The sequence below is a fragment of the Chiloscyllium plagiosum genome, unplaced genomic scaffold, assembly GCF_037043375.1.
Source record: "Chiloscyllium plagiosum isolate Xiang-an unplaced genomic scaffold, Cpla_swu_hap1 HiC_scaffold_47, whole genome shotgun sequence".
In the NCBI taxonomy this organism is placed as follows: Eukaryota; Metazoa; Chordata; class Chondrichthyes; order Orectolobiformes; family Hemiscylliidae; genus Chiloscyllium; species Chiloscyllium plagiosum.
The window spans coordinates 29,433,960-29,449,301 of NW_028270185.1; the positions used below are offsets into that span (position 1 = coordinate 29,433,960).

Genomic DNA, 15,342 nt, shown 5'->3' on the forward strand with positions numbered 1-15,342 from the left:
CAAATTTACCAGAGCTCTTCAGTAAAATTGGAAGGTGATAAATGAATAAGGATGGACAATCTCGTGCCCTGGGGCAGCACAGTGGCTCAGTGGTTAGCACTGCTGCCTCACAGCATCAGGGCCCCAGGTTCAATTCCAGCCTCGGGTGACTGTATGAAGTTTGCACATTCTCCCTGTATCTGCGTGGGTTTCCTCTGGGTGCTCCAGTTTCCTCCCACAGTCCAAAGATGAGCGGGTCAGGTGGATTGGGCATGCTAAAGTGCCCATAATATTAGGTGCATTAGTCAGAGAGAAATGGGTCTGGGTGGGTTACTTTGCAGAGGGTCGGTGTGGACTGGTTGGGCAAAAGGGCCTGTTTCCGCACTGTAGGGGAATCTAATCTAAGACAGGGTTCATTCTGCTGAAACTGCTGGGATGGGGCTGTGCATTTCTCATCTAATAGTTACTGTGTCACTGACCCCACTGTGTCGGTATCACTGACTCCAAGGAGAGCAGACTGATACCTTGTCCCTTTAAGGAGGATGTGTTCTGTTTCCCTTGATGAGGGATGTTATCAACCTGGTACCAAGGTGTATGTTCCATGGAAAGCAGAGTAAATAACTTTGGGTTTTCTTAAATTACGACCAAAGCAGCATGAGGAAGTGGAGTCCGGCTCTCACCGATCCAGGGGCTCAGTGCTGCTTTCAGTTACTGAAGTTGCATTATTTGGTGTTGAAGCTATTAGTCACAGCTGTCACCTCTCTCTGCTGTAGGAAAAAAGCTTGAACTCTCTCTCTGCTGTGAGATTGTTTGTTTTGGTGTTCCCATCTTCTGGATTGGAGGAGATAGTAAGTGAGGGAAATCTGTTTTGCTGAATTTGCCTTTACTATGGGTCTGTTTATAGGATGTGGCTGTGTTGGAACAGTTGATTGGTAGAAATAAATAATATATTATTTTGTTCTGTATTCCAACAGGTTCAAGTTGTGTTTTTTTTTCATTGTTTGCATTTTAATTGTGGTGTAAGAATTAAGTGTGTTTTGTGTAAAGCTCAACATTCTGACCAATCGAATTCCATCCAGAACAGAACACTCTAGAACTGTCCATGATGCTACCAGCGATGTCTAAGGTTCGACATGACCGTTCGCAAACTCACTTGAAATATTGGCCAACAGAGTTCTGTACATTCTAGAAGGGATGTGAGTGCATTGGAGAGGGTGCAGAGGAGATTGACCAGGACGTTCCCTGGGCTTGGAGAGTTTTAGTTCTGAAGAGAGTTTGGACAGACTGGGATTGTTTTCATTAAAGCAGAGGCGATGGAGAGGAGACACGACTGAGATGTATAAGACTATGATGGGTGGAGGGTATATAGGAAGAGAACATTTCCCATGGATGGAGGGATTAAGGACCGGATATAGATTTAAGTGAAGGAAACTGCACCCTTTAGTTAAGGGAGGAGTAGCGTGTCAACAACTAAATGGCTGGAGGATAAGAGAAAGAGCTGGAAAGCACAGCCAAAATGAGTGGTAGAGGTGTGAACCCTGAAGACAATTTGGAATTATATGAATGATATTTTGAAATGCCACAGTGGACAAGGCTGCAGACTGATGTAGACAGTGAAGCAAGAGTATATGACAGACAAGGAGTGAAACCCACACCTCTCTGTATAGTGGGCCCAGACCCATACCCTCCCTGGCCTCACCCCTCCATCCCCCTTCAAACAGCTCCATCATCAGTCAGCTGTTTTGGGTTTCTACACTGAGCATGCCCAGTACACGGCAGGGAACAAAGAATGTGATTCACCCCCATTTGCTGCCGTACATATCGTGTGTGTCTCAGAGTCAGCTCTGAGACATCTCCTGGGCAGTCTCAATCTGTATCTGTGTGTCTCTGACTCCGTGTCATTGAGCATCACCCGTACACCCTAATGTCTATGTCTAGAACTGCTTTGTCTCTTCTGGAATATGAACACATTGTAACCTGAGAAAGGTGAGGGTTTCGGTCCTCCCCGGCTTACTCCCTGTTTGATCGCAGTGAGGCCACTTGAACTGGACAGGTCAAAGTGTGACCTCACAGAACAAGTGTGACCTCACTGTGTACATCACAGAGAGAGTTCTGACATCACAACTGGTTTGTAAACTGGCTTCAACTGAGACACGAGGTTGTGTCAGGAAACACAGGGAAGGCTAGGTCACTGCACTGACCGTGTCTCTGGCTGATCTGTCTGCGAGTGAATGTGATCAGAGAGATCATCAAAACAGCTGGACTTTACAAAGAGAAAACAAAGCTTTGAAAACACCATCAGCATTTGGATCAGGCAGAAGATGGGGAGGTTTGAAAGGTAAGTGTAAAATTCTTCCTCTTTCACAGACTGAGGATTTGGGGTAATTATAGAGTCATAGAGTTATAGAAATGTACAGCATGGAAACAGACCCTTCAGTCCAACCTGTCCACACCGACCAGATATCCCAACCCAATCTAGTTCCCCCATGTCAGCACCCGGCCCATATCCCTCCAAACCCTTCCTATTCATATACCCATCCACATGCCTCTTAAATGTTGCATTTGTACCAGCCACCACCACATCCTCTGGCAGCTCATTCCATACACGTACCACACTCTGCGTCAAAAAGTTGCCCCTTAAGTCTCTTTTATATCTTGCCCCTCTCACCCTAAACCTATGCCCTCTAGTTCTAGACTCCCCAATCCCAGGGAAAAGACTTTGTCTATTTATCCTATCCATGCCCCTCATAATTTTGTAAACCTCTATAAGGTCACCCCTCAGCCTCCGACGCTCCAGGGAAAACAACCCCAGCCTGTTCAGCCTCTCCCTATAGCTCAGATCCTCCAACTCCGGCAACATTCTTGTAAGTCTTTTCTGAACCCTTTCAAGTTTCACAACATCTTTCCGATAGGAAGGAGGTCAGAATTGCTCACAATATTCCAACAGTGGCCTAACCAATGTCCTGTACAGCCGTAACATGACCTCCCAACTCCTGTACTCAATACTCTGACCAACAAAGGAAAGCATACCAAACGCCTTCTTCACTTTCCTATCTACCTGCGACTCCACTTTCAAGGAGCTATGAACCTGCACTTCAAGGTCTCTTTGTTCAGCAACACTCCCTAGGACCTTACCATGAAGTGTATAAGTCTTGCTAGCATTTGCTTTCCCAAAATGCAGCACCTCGCATTTATCTAAATTAAACTCCATCTGTCACTTCTCAACCCATTGGCCCATCTGGTCCAGATCCTGCTGTAATCTGAGGGAACCCTTTTCGCTGTCCACTGCACCTCCAATTTTGGTGTCATCTGCAAACTTACTAACTGTACCTCTTATGCTCTCATCCAAATCATTTATGTAAATGACAAAAAGTAGAGGGCCCAGCACCGATCCTTGTGGCACTCCACTGGTCGCAGGCCTCCAGTCTGAAAAACAACCCTCCACCATCACCCTCTGTCTTCTACCTTTGAGCCAGTTCTGTATCCAAATGGCTAGTTCTCCCTTTATTCCATGAGATCTAACCTTGCTAATCAGTCTCCCCTGGGAAACCTTGTCGAACGCCTTACTGAAGTCCATATAGATCACATCTATTGCTCTGCCCTCATCAATCTTCTTTGTTACTTCTTCAAAAATCTCAATCAAGTTTGTGAGACATGATTTCCCAAGCACAAAGCCATGTTGACTATCCCTAATCAGTCCTTGCCTTTCCAAATACATGGGATGGAAATGTGTTGCTGGAGAAGCGCAGCAGGTCAGGCAGCATCTCGGGAACAGGAGAATCGACGTTTCGGGCATTAGCCCTTCTTCAGGAATGAGGAAAGTTTGTCCAGCAGGCTAAGATAAAAGATAGGGAGGAGGGACTTGGGGGAGGGGCATCGGAAATGTGATAGGTGGAAAAAGGTCAAGGTGAGGGTGATAGGACAGATTGGGGTGGGGGCGGAGAGGTCGGGAAGAAGATTGCAGGTTAGGGAGGCGGTGCTGAATTTGATGGATTTGACTGAGACAGGCTGGGGGGAGGGGAAATGAGGAAACTGGTGAAATCCGAGTTCATCCCTTGTGGTTGGAGGGTTCCTAGCCGGAAGATGAGGCGTTCTTCCTCCAACCGTCGTTTCGCTGTGGTCTGACGATGGAGGAGTCCAAAGACCTGCATATCCTTGGTGGAGTGGGAGGGGGAATTGAAATGTTGAGCTACAGGGTGGTTGGGTTGGTTGGTCCGGGTGTCCCAGAGGTGTTCTCTGAAACGCTTCGCAAGTAGGCGGCCTGTCTCCCCAATATAGAGGAGGCCACATCGGGTACAGAGGATGCAATAGATGATATGTGTGGAGGTACAGGTGAATCTGTGGCGGATATGGAAGTTTCCTTTGGGGCCTTGGAGGGAGGTGAGAGGGGAGGTGTGGGCGCAAGTCTTGCACCTCCTGCGGTTGCAGGGGAAGGTGCCGGGAGTGGAGGTTGGGTTGGTGGGGGGTGTGGATCTGACGAGGGAGTCACGGAGGGAGTGGTCTTTACGGAATGCTGATAGGGGAGGGGAGGGAAATATATCCTTGGTGCTGGGGTCCGTTTGGAGGTGGCGGAAATGACGGCGGATGATGCGCTGTACATGGAGGTTAGTGGGGTGGTAGGTGAGGACCAGTGGGGTTCTGTCCTGGTGGCGGTTGGAAGGGCGGGGTTCAAGGGCGGAGGATCGGGAAGTGGAAATACATGTCCATCCTGTCCCTCAAGATTCCCTCCAACAACTTGCCCACCACTAAGGTCAGGTCCACTGGTCTATAGTTCCCTGGCTTGTCCTTACCGCCCTTCTTTCCGGCACCTCACCTGTGACTATCGATGATACAAATATCTCAGCAAGAGACCAGCAATCACTTCTCAAGCTTCCCACAAAGTTCTCGGGTACACCTGATCAGGTCCTGGGGATTTATCCACCTTTTAACCATTTCAAGAATCGAGCACTTCCTCCTCTGTAATCTGAACATTTTGCAAAATGTCATCATCTATTTCCCTATAGTCTATATCTTCCATATCCTTTTCCACAGTACATACTGATGCAAAATATTAATTTAGTATCTCCCCCATTTCCTGTGGTTCCACACAAAGGCCGCCTTGCAGTTATTTCAGGGGCCCTATTCTCTCCCAAGTAACCCTTTTGTTCTTAATGTATTTGTAAAAACTCTATTGGGGAATAATGCTATAGAGATTTATTCTGAGAAAGATTGGGGCTTATTGAAACCGGTGAGATACACAGAACTGATTCTTAATGAGGGACAGAAACTGTCTCAAATGTTACTCTTTTCCTCAGACCTTGGCCAATACCTATTTTCGTCCTTTTGAAAAGGGTGGTAAAAATCGTTCAGTAGAGAACTGGTCTGCCAACAATTTGAGGAGAACCCAGAGACAATGCATGTCACTTGGAGGAAGACGGGTCAGAAATTGAGTTGGAGAGGGATTGATTGAAGTGGAGCTCCCTGTGAGAGATTAGGGTGGGAGAGGAATCTGATGGTGAAGATTAGAGGGGAGGGTATTGTGGAGAGATAATGCCCTGCTTCACATCATCATTGCCCTCATTCCACCAACATTACCAAGGGTGCCAATCTCAAGAACTTGTGGAGATGCTAACCATTCTCAGCATGGGGCCATAGTACTCAATATTCCTCATTAGCTTTTAAAAAAATATCTTTCCTCTCAATCTTGAGATTTGTTATTTACTTGGACGGAGTTGACCGTGGATTTGAAAATCCGCACGCTCTCTTGTAACTCATCCTGCAGACATGACTTGGAGGTGCCCTTTATCAGGTGTGATAAAGGAGCAGCACTTAGAAAGCTGGTGCTTCCAAATCAATCTGTTGGACTATAACATGGTGTTGTGATTTTTATCTTCTTTCTGCAGACACAGTTCACAGTCATGAAAGGGGAGATTACAGCAGCATTTACATGGAGAATGATGTCTTTCCAGTTTCAGGAAAACTCCTCCCCCTTTATTCAGTGTAGATTTGTTACCACGAATTGCTGAATGTGGTAATATCCAGGATGAACGAGAATGTGTGTTTGTGGGATTGATTCAGACACTTTTTTTTATCTCATGATGTTCACTCTCTGCTGGAATGAACACCCAGCCCGCTGCCATTCCTGTGACATTCTGTGAGGCCCTGACCTTTCAGTGGTCACCATAACGACTGACATCTGACTACTTCATTCATTTTCATCAGTCAAATGCTTACACCGTGCACTCAATGTATCCTGCTCTGATTGCCATCCAGTCAGACCCAGGATCTACCATGGAATGTTTTTACCTTTCTGTAAAATAAGAAACATTGAAGCTCACCTGTGTCTTCCTCTTTTCCACAATTTTGTGTTCTGTTTCACTATCCAAGTTCATTGATTTGCCTCATGAGGTGGATCATCTCGAGCTTCAATTGATTCAGCTTTGATGCTCTGAACCCAGAGCATCGATGCACAAATTACTGTGTGTTCCGAATCTTCTCCCAGACCCAAACTCCAGTTCATATTTAATCTTTAATTAAGTGTGAAGCAGGCCATTCAGACCATCAAGTCCACATGCATCCTCCGAAGAGCATCCCAAGCAGACCCACTCCATCACCACATTGTTCTCATGGTCAATCTATCTCGCCTGCACATCTTTGTGGGAGGAAATAGAGCGCTTGGAGGCATGGAGAGAATGTATAAACTCTAGTAGGACAGTTACCCGAGGGTGGAATCAAATTCAAGTTCCTAGCGCCATGAAGCAGTAGTGCTAACCACTTCACCACTGTGCTGCCCTGATCTATAATAGATCCCCACATTGTGATTTCTCCCTGTCTCCTCGAGTCTATCACCAGTCCTAATCTGCTTGGTGTTTTGGGTAACAGACCAAATCCCCTCTCTCTGTCTTTCTGTCTGTCTTTCTCTCTTTTTCTCCCACCGCTTGCTCCTGGATCCATCCTAATAGGGTTCAGGCTTCACTCTGAATATGAACTTTTCATCTCAGTTTTAATTTGGCTCTGAGATTTTTGCTGCTTCAGGCTCCAAACCAAAGCACCGTGGATGTAACCTTCCAAAAATAAAAAGACCACTGTCACTGAAAAGGGCAAATTCCACAGACACTGAGGAACCCATCAATAGACTATATCGCACTAGTTTGAATTTAAACTATACCGCATTCCGTTAATGTTATTTGATCAAAACGTCCCAGAAATTCCTCCTTAGTAATCCCATGGTTTCTGTCCGTCCTTCAGTCCACATTCCTTCAGAAAGAAGGATTTTCTCAGTTTAGTACATCCCAAAGGGATTTACAAAGATAAAGTTTATTAAGCCAGCTGAAGTGGCAGTCCCTGTTGTAACGTAGGGAAACGGCAGCTACTTTACACGCACCAAGCTTCCGCAAACAGTAATATCATTGGAACCAGATCATCTTTTGTTTCTTGAGTGCTCTGTTGTGAGGAAGAATTATTGGCCAGAAGACACACGGGCTATTTCTGGTATCTTCAAAGTTTGGGAGAAGATTTGTAGCTCGGCTGCTCGTTGTTGTGGTTCTGTTTGCAACACAAATTCCCAGCTCAGCGAACAGAACCACAACATTTCTGGTATCTTTTGCAATAGTGAGAATGGTCTGAGAGAAGAGATGGAGCACTTGATTTAAATGACTGAGACAATGCAACCTTTCCTTTTGTAATGATCCTCCAATAGTGCAAAAGCTCCTCATTAATGAGCATGCAACTTTTTTCACTATCTTTGAACAAATTATCTGGAATGCGTTCTGATACACTCTCAGTACCACAAAAGTGGAAGTCCTGCATAGATTCACAATGATCAAACCCAGCTATATTTCGCAATTATTATCAGATCATGTTATGTCAAAATATCTCCAGTTTTGTCAAGAATTGTCAAAAAGTCATAACTTATTAGTTATAAAAAGTTATTTATAAATGTTGGAAGTGACCAATCGATCTGGACTGAGTGTTCACAAACAATTTGGAATGGTGAGGACAGTGAAAGGTGAGAGTTTTCTTTAATGCTTATTGTAACAGGCTTGAGCAGGACAGCATACTATACAACTGACCAATGTATCCAGCGATGGTCAGGTAACTGAACAACACAGACAGGTAAAATTTGAATAGCAATACATGCAACAGCATAACAATTTTCTTGAAAGCTATATTTAGTATTATTCAGGGCACAAAAATTATACATTGTTAACAAATTATTGACTGTGATCCAGGAGATCCAGGACACATTGTTGGTTACCGTTATTCATTGGAACCTGATGCTTTCGTCCCTCTCCATTGATGTAGATAGGGGTCTGCCCTCCATCTTGCTTCCTGAAGTCAATGATCAGTTCTTCTGTTTTGCAGACATTGAGACAAAAATTGTTATCATTGCACTATGAAACCAAGCACGCTATCGACTTCCTATATTCTGACTCATCATTATTTGATATGCAGCCTACAACCATGATGTCATCAGCAAACTTGTAGATGTTCGTATGAAATGTGGCCAATCAGTCATGTGTACAGGGAGTGTTTGGGGGCTGAGGATGCATCCTTACGGGGCCGCAGTGTTGAGAATTATTGTAGAAGAGGTGCAGTTAGCTACTTTCACTGATTGCGGTCTGTGCGTCAGGAAACTGAGGATACAGTTGTAGAACTGCCCTTGGTCTCGGAGTTTTGAGATTAGTTCAATTGGGATTATAATGTTGAAGGTGGAGCTGCAGTTGATTAGTAGGAGCCTGATGTAGGTATCCTTATTATCTAGATGTTCCAGGGACAAATGTAGGGCGAGGGAATTGTGTCCACTGTGGGCCTGTTCTGCTGACCGGTAAATTGCAAGGGAATGAAGTAGTGTTATCATGTTGCTCCACCTCTTTCTCCTTTCATTCCATTCCTCATGTGGACTCTTCGTTCCATTACCTGCTGCATCTAATGTTGGCTCTCATTACTTGGATTTATTCCTCAATTGAATTATTTTTATAACTGGATATTTCACTGCATATATTAACTGGTCTCTGAATGCTCTCTAAGTCACCACATAAATAAAAGCATTTGTGCAGCAACTCAGGTTCCGCAGCATGAATGCGATTCTTTCAAATGTACGAAAAGCAGTGTAATTCAAAGAATTAGCAGCACTAAACATATATAAAATGTACCCCAACCAGAGAAGTATGAAGCTTGCACATATGGCAAAGAGTAAAATGGCAGATTTCTTTCTGCTCTCCAGCTCTGGGTCATTCTCTATTTTTCTCTGACCTTTCAGTTCCACACGCACCTTAATTGCCTCGAAGATTTGTCTGACAGTCAGGACATTGATAAATAGAATAAAAGTGAATGGGAACATTGGTGTTAAAAATTGTTCAAAATATTTGAAACTTGCCCACCGACGGCTATTATAATAACTGTGTGTGGTAAAACAGTACCATGGAACATTGTTGATGATCCTTCCAGGTTTAAATCGGAAGTAGTTAGGAATGTTCTTTAAGGAAAAGAAAATATAAATTGTTGCTAGAACCCTCATTGCAGTTTTCTTTGTGCAATACTTAGTTTTCATCTGATGAAAACAGATGGCAACAAATCGATCAAAAGAAAAAGCAGCAGTGAACCAGACAGAACAATCAATGGCTGAGCAGGTCAAGACATAGATAACTCTGCAAACAGGAGTGATGTTCAGGAAACAGCGTGGATAATAATAAGACACAAATCTATCAAGTACGATATCAAAAACGATGAACAGTAGATCAGATGTTGCCATGGCTACCAGATAGCGAATGGTGCATGTAGAAAGACCACACTTGCCCCGAGTCAAGAGTGCAATCACCACTAGACTCACTGTAAGAGAGAGAAAGGAGAAAAAGAGACTTGAAGTTGCAATCTGGGCTCAGGCACAGAGAGTAAGTAATGGCAAGAAGGTCGTTGTTATAAACCACATGAAGTCTCGAATCTGAACCTCAGTAGCAAACTCTCTAAATGAATCATTTGCACATTTAAAAGACAGAGGTAAGAACATGAGTGACAGTTTATTCATAGCAAGATGGTCACATATTCAATGTTTTGTTCGGGTTGGCAGTGGTTGGTTTGAGCTGTTTTATAGGTTACTCTTACTGGTTGGATTTTCCTATAGGACCGCAACATCTACACAAAGGCACCCTGCAAGAGTAAATCAACAATGTTGTACATTTAGCACAAACATTGATTGCAAAATTCTTGCAATCAGTTTTGGAGTTTCCACAGCTCAGATTGCGTCTAGAATTTTAGGTCCACACTGTATGAACTATAATATGGGATATTAAATCACTTCACAGTGACCGGGAGTGGATGCACTCCACAATATGAAATTTTAAAAAATGATAAAATTTTGAGTCCATCCCACGTGTACAGGATTGAACATACCAACAATTTTATCCATGGAAGTATTCGGCAGTGAATCCAGGCACCATACCCCAGGTTAGGTGCCTACCACAATCATAAGAATTTCAATATTTGGCACGGAGTCCCTGGCCTGTCTGAGACTGTACTCCACTGCTCCCACCCAAATCCATGCAGCATTGCTCATTGCAACTTTCTAGTTTAGAATTCACACTTTTTATCTGGGATGAAGCAAAGCTTCCTGCCTGATGTCCAGGCTCTCTCACACAAGCTCCTCTCCTTGTGACCAGAGATCCTCCTCCCAGATTCAGAGCACATGCTGGGGCTAAGAATGTCCATAGGTTACCCAACACACACCTTGGAAATCATGAGAATGGTACTAAAGCTTGTTGTGGGAGACCCAAACATTGTTCCATTGCCTGGCTTCAGAGGCTCTCTCTGAATTCAGGCCAATATTAAAGGTTAGGGGAGATGATGGGCTCATGGTGACTCTAAAATGATTGCTCCCTTTTTTTAGACCACTTCTTGTGATAGGATATCCTTATGTGATGTTCATTTTCACGAGCGTGCAACTCCCAAAATCGACCCAGTTTTGAAGATAAAAGATCCTGAATTTGATTGTGTAATTTTCTAAAGTAAGGAACACCAACGCATAAACCCATAGACGACAGGGAAATGTATCTGTCTTCTGGCTTCTCGACAGTAGTAGTTGGGAAATTCGTTGGACAAGACAAAATAAGCTTTGACATGGACCATCCACTGGAATAGCTGACATCCTGAATCCAGCAAGATATCAGCACCAAGCTTCCCTACTTTCCCCTTGGTTATTTCTTCTGCTGTCTCCCATGTGGGACATTCTTTTGGACAATAACCACAGCTCAGGTTCCGAGCTATCTTCTTTCAGATGTGGGAATATTGGTTAATTTTAAATGTACTCACAAAATGTGAGTTTTGGTGTCTGGACCAATAATTCTTGCCCAATTCTAATTGCTTTTGATATAGTACTGGAGGGCAGCATTTTTGAACACCTGCATTATCTGGTGGATATCTTTGAGGAGAAAGTGAGGTCTGCAGATGCTGGAGATCAGAGATGGAAATGTGTTGCTGGAAAAGTGCAGCAGGTCAGGCAGCATCTAGGGAACAGGAAAATCGATGTTTCGGGCATTAGCCCTTCTTCAGGATAGGATATACAGGGTTTTCCTATCTGGTGGATAGGAAAACCCTGTATATTTTGGAGCAGAGTTCCATAATGTTTAGACAGCAGTAGTAATGGAACAATGATGTAGAGTAGATTAGATTAGATTAGATTACTTTATAGTGTGGAAACAGGCCCTTCGGCCCAACAAGTCCACACCGACCTGCCGAAGCGCAACCCACCCATACATTTGCCCCTTACCTAACACTACGGACAATTTAGCATGGCCAATTCACCTGACCTGCACATTTTTGGACTGTGGGAGGAAACTGGAGCACCCGGAGGAAACCCACGCAGACACGGGGAGAACGTGCAAACTCCACACAGTCAGTCGCCTGAGGCGGGAACTGAACCTGGGTCTCTGGCGCTGTGAGGCAGCAGTGCGAACCACTGTGCCACCATGCCGCCCAAGTCAGAATGAAATCTATCCTGAAAGGGAAGTAGCATGTGATGGTGTTTCTATGCAACTTCTGCTCTTGTTCTTCTAGCTATTAGGGGTCATGGTTCTGTGAGGTACAGTCAAAAAACACTTGGAGTGTAATGTTTTGCATCTGTGGATGGTATTCATTGTGGGTCATTCATGTTATTAGTGAAGAGAGTGAGTATGGAATGTGGTAATTGGCAATCTGATCAATCAGCTGTTTGTACTGCACAATGTGGTGCTTTGTAAATGTTGTTGGAGATGCTTTCAGAGAGACACTTGGAAAGCATTCCATCCCACCCAAGCTATACTTTCTGGATGGTAGACATGGATTGGAGAGACAGACAGGGAGCTTATTGCTGCAGTAATCAATATCTGACATACTCCTGTGTCCACAGCACTTGCATGGCTGGACCAGATCATTTTCTTGTCAATGGTTGGGCCAGGTTGTTGTTAGCCATGCATTCAGTGACAGTAATGTCACTGTAAGCCAATGGCATATTGATAGATTCTCACTTCTTGGCGTTGGCTATTCCCTTGTGCTTGTGGGATACGAATGTTACTTGTCAATTACCAGACCAAGCTAGATGTTATGTCACTGTATAATGACACAGTTAAAAATCACACAACACCAGGTTATAGTCCAACAGGTTTAATTGGAAGCACACTAGCTTTCAGAGCGACGCTCCTTCATCAGGTGATTGTGGAGGGCTCGATCGTAACACAGAACTTATAGCAAAAATTTGCAGTGTGATGTAACTGAAATTATACATTGAAGAATTGATTGTCTGTTAAGCCTTTCATCTGTTAGAATACAGATCTTTCATGAAAGAAGTGAAACTATCACTGTATTCTAACAGATGAAAGGCTTAACAGACAATCAATTCTTCAATGTATAATTTCAGTTACATCACACTGCAAATTTTTGCTATAAGTTCTGTGTTACGATCGAGCCCTCCACAATCACCTGATGAAGGAGCGTCGCTCTGAAAGCTAGTGTGCTTCCAATTAAACCTGTTGGACTATAACCTGGTGTTGTGTGATTTTTAACTTTGTACACCCCAGTCCAACACTGGCCTCTCTGAATTATAATGACACAGATCTTTTCATTATCTAAGGAGATGTAAATGGTGCAGAATATTGTGCAAGCATGAACAAACCTCTCTACTTTGGAAATGGCAATGGAGGGAAAGGCATTGATGAGGCAGCTGCAGATTTTAAGGTCAAGGTACAAGTGTGAAGAACTCCTGCAGAGATGTGTGACGGCTGAGATGATTGACCGCCATCAACCGTAACTATCTTCATCTGTGGTCAGGATGAAACGCGAGAGTTGTAATCTTGGTGAGTTCAGTTTTTCAAGGAGTCCTTATTGTGAATATGTGTTGACAATAAGAGCTGAGCATTTGTTGTCAGTAATTAAAATTTAACTGTAAAAAGAGAAGCATCTGATTGAGATAAATACAATCAATACATCTGTAAATCCAAGTCAAATGATCCTGAGTTCGTCACACTAAAATAAAAATGTGGTTGTGCTGGAAGGTCAAAGGCTGAGGGAAAAAAACAGGTCAATGTGTGACACAGTTTGAATGCCCAGGAAAAGTCAGAATGTTTGTCATTATCACACTGAAGGGATAGAAATACTCCCAATACTAGAAGTGGGAATTGTCTTAGTGACATGTATACCAAGGGCAGGCAGAAATAACTCGTTATGTTGAAGGTAAAATTAATCAGTCATACTTTACAATATTTCATGTACAGGTTGTTCTGTTACAGTGTGTTTCGTTAGCACAAAATCGCTATAATGCAATTGACAAATTGAAGACACTGTTTCTAAAGTGCAAAATTTTAAGGTGTGTTTTAGTTATAATACTATTCCGGCCCCATTAGTTCAAATGGTGCTCTTACTACGAAATGTTCTTATAACACGGGATTGCACAAGAATGGAATTACCACATTATAGCAGAACTGACTGTAAGTGTCTCCTTATTCTGCAACTATGTTCCCTTGTTCAAGACCCCTACATAAGTGGAAACATCATCTCAACATCTACCCTGTCAAACCCCCTCAGAATTATGTATATTTCAATAAGATCACCCCTTACTTTTTCAAAATGCTAATGAGTAAAGACTTAATCTGGTTATCATTTTTCCTTAGTCAACCCTTCACCCCAGGAATCCCTCTAGTGAATCTTTTGAACTGCCTCCAACACCAGCATCTCCTTTCATAAATATGGAAACCAGAATCATACACAGTACTAAAGGTGGAGTCTCAACAATCTGTACAGTTGTAATAAGACTTCCCTATATTTACACTTCAAACCCATGGTAACAAAGCCCAAATTCCACTTGTATCCTTAATTACTTGATGAACATGCTAACCTTTTGTTTTGCACACAAATCTCACTTTGCTGACCTTTTTGAAATCTTCCTCCATTTATAATTGTTTGCTTTTTGATTCTTCCTAGCAAAGTGTTTGACCTTACACTTTCCAGCATTAAAGCTCCAGCTTCCAAGTTTTTTGCCCATTCACTCCATGTATCTATATCCCCTTGCAGATTCCTTATGTTCTGACTAGAATGTACCACAGCTATTTATATATCATCAGTAAATTTGAATACATTATACTCTATTTCCTTCTTCAAGTCATTAACATAGATAGCAAGGAATTGAGATGCTGGGACAGGTTCTGATGGCACTTCACAAATTACAAAATGTCTATTAATCCCAACTCTCCATCTTCTGTGTGTCAATCCAGTCTCAATCCATGCTAATACATTACACTCAACCCTGTGAGCTCCTGTCTTGAGCATTAACCTTCCATGCAGCACTTAAAAAAAAAACCTTTGAAATCCAAATGCACTACATCTTCACTTTTGACTCCTCAAAGTCTGTCCACCAGCTCAAAGACACAAGTCAGGAATGCGATGGAATACTCCCTACAGTACCACATCCAAAAAGAAGTATGCCTCTGTTTCTTGAAAGACGAGTACAGCTAAAGTTGGGGTACAAAACTTTAAAAAAGATTTAGCGATGCAAGATACAGAGATGGAATTTCCATGAATAAGGGTGACAACAACTAGTTTGTTTTGTTAGAATATTCATTCAGCATTCGAACACTTCGTAATGGGAAAGATATGTCAGAGATAGTCAGAGATACTCCTACTTATGCAAGGCCACTGGCTAAGTTGTTCCCCTCCCCACACTCAGTATAATTTTACTTTGAGAGATGCTCCCAGTGACACCTGAACACTGGGGTAAGTTGTTCCCCTTTAGCTAGGAACCCACACTCAGTGCAATTCTAATTGAAAGATCCTAACTGAATCACAATGCCACTGGAATTAGATGTTCTCTTAAGGCTATTGACCAACATGCAAAACAGTTCTCCAGTGAAAAGTATTAGC

General features: G+C 43.1%; 2 pseudogenes; one reads left to right on the top strand and one right to left on the bottom strand.

The window, feature by feature from the left end:
* Positions 1-8,902: 8,902 nt before the first annotated feature.
* LOC148136040 (putative G protein-coupled receptor 139) lies at positions 8,903-13,228 on the bottom strand (annotated as a pseudogene).
* Positions 13,229-13,258: 30 nt separating this feature from the next.
* Positions 13,259-15,342, top strand: part of LOC148136041 (uncharacterized) — a 40,098-nt pseudogene continuing 38,014 nt past the window's right edge.